Below are 2,553 nucleotides of genomic sequence, written 5' to 3' on the forward strand. Positions count from 1 at the left end.
CCAGCCTCTTATTGCCCCTGTCCCAACTTTTTTGAGATGTGTTGCTGTCATGAAATTTCGAAATGAGCAAATATTTGGCATGAAATTTCAAAATGTCTCACTTTCGACATTTGATAAGTTGTCTATGTTCTATTGTGAATACAATATCAGTTTTTGAGATTTGTAAATTATTGCATTCCGTTTTTATTTACAATTTGTACAATCGGGGTTGTATTTTATATGAAGCTACTTCATAGGATATTTTAAGCAATTCAACCAAAGTACTGCTGAATTCTCATATTTGGCTCCACATAGTCTAATTACAAGAATAAACAGATTAAAGAACTGCTGTTATTTAACAAACAAACAAAAAAACATGTAATTGTTGATATGGTGAAGTTATAAAACTGACAGGAGATATTTACTTCACATTTATGGATGGAAGGAGTCTCCAGTGTCAACAGATTCAACATCAATAAATTTTCCTCCACTGGAAAGTCTTCAGGACAATCGAGTTTATGTAGCTTTGCAGATAACATGACGAGCTAATTTTAGAACAAAATAAAATCGTATTAGGGCGGCACGGTGGTGTAGTGGTTAGCGCTGTCACCTCACAGCAAGAAGGTCCGGGTTCGAGCCCCGTGGCTGGCGAGGGCCTTTCTGTGAGGAGTTTGCATGTTCTCCCCGTGTCCGCATGGGTTTCCTCCGGGTGCTCCGGTTTCCCCCACAGTCCAAAGACATGCAGGTTAGGTTAACTGGTGACTCTAAATTGACCGTAGGTGTGAATGTGAGTGTGAATGGTTGTCTGTGTCTATGTGTCAGCCCTGTGATGACCTGGCGACTTGTCCAGGGTGTACCCCGCCTTTCGCCCGTCGTCAGCTGGGATAGGCTCCAGCTTGCCTGCGACCCTGTAGAACAGGATAAAACAGCTAGAGATAATGAGATGAGAAAATCGTATTAACTTCCAAAAAAGACAGTTCAATGACGATAAGACTGTTTAGAGCTGTTATAAAGTGATAATAGGAACTAATTTGTCTCATAGATGTTTCACATGATTAAATATAGCTAAAATGGTTAAACATATGTTGTGTTGTTGATTAATGAATTAATTTTTTTGTCGTTGACAAATTGCTGGAGTATAAGATGAATAAAACAGTTCAGGACATGCGTTTACTGGAAAATAATCAACTTTGACGTGTTAACTGCAATTTCGCTTTGCATTTAATGACATCACACCACCCTGTTGATTCTAAAACATCCCAAAATTGTTTTATTTCTTACATATAGCATTGCTTTCATGCTGAAAGCATGACCAAGCTATTTGAATTTAGTCCAATCCTAAAATTCACTCATATGCATGTGACTATGTAGTGCTCTGTGATAATAACAGCAAAATACAAAGCTCCTGTTTATTTTTCTGTATTATTCCCTCCTGACTCCAAGACATATATGAGAACAGTGAAACAGCAGTGAGGTGTGCAGTTGGAACAACTGAATGGTTCAAGGTGAAGGTGGGACTCCATCAAGGATCTGCTTTGAGTCCTTTCTTGTTTGCCATAGTGATGGATAGCTTGACGGACAAAGTGAGGCAAGAGTCACCATGGAACATGATGTTTGCGGATGATATTGTGATATGTGGTGAAAGTAGAAAGGAGGTTGGGTTGGGTTTGGAGAAATGGAGGTATGCATTGGAACGAAGAAGAATGAAAGTGAGCAGTAGCAAAACAGAATACATGTGCATCAATAAAGGGGATGAGAGTGTAGTGAAGGCCCAATCCCAATTCTAATTTCTACCCCTACCCCTCCCCCTTCCCCTCCCCCTTCCCCTTGGCCCTTCCCCTTGAAACTGAGCTACAAGGGATAGGGCTTGAAATTCAACCCTTACGTATTGGGATAGCCCTTCAACGATTGCATACGTCATCGCGTACCTCCGTCAGCGTTTACGTTAGCAAAACGCGACCAAATGCGTCATTGGCTGCGACCAGCCGCTACAGTCAGAGCCAGAAATCTCTGCTGGCAGGGTGTGATTTGTTAACTAACACCACTGAATGGGATATCTTTGGCGCTTCGTGCACCACATCCGACAGAATGAGGTGTCAGAACACTCATGTAAACAATAAAAGCGAGAATAACAGAACAAAACGTACGCAGTCAAGCAACCGAAAACAATACTCACTCCCAAAGCTTTTTAGCAGCAGCTTGGATTTCAGAAATCGCTGCTCATTCTCAGCTCGAAAGCGAATCAAGCGGCATGTTTCCTCTGGATAACAACTTAAAACACGTAAATAATGGAGAAAATACATTTATGACAATCTTTCGCCGCGGGAACCGCCATCTTTCTGAAATCTTGCTGAAATCCGCATGGCATTGTGGGAAATCACTCAAACCCCTTCGTTCGGAGTCAGCTCCAGGAAAATCTCCGTTTGGAGGGGTACAGAAGCCCTCCCCCTTCCCCTACCCCTCCGCGTTAACTGGGATTGGGATACCCCTACCCCTTCACGTGAACGCGCAAAATGGAGGGGAAGGGCCAAGGGGTTGGTCCAAGGGGTGAAATGGGATTCGGCCGAAGATGCA

This window comes from Neoarius graeffei, chromosome 26 (genome assembly GCF_027579695.1).
Source record: "Neoarius graeffei isolate fNeoGra1 chromosome 26, fNeoGra1.pri, whole genome shotgun sequence".
Taxonomy (NCBI): Eukaryota; Metazoa; Chordata; class Actinopteri; order Siluriformes; family Ariidae; genus Neoarius; species Neoarius graeffei.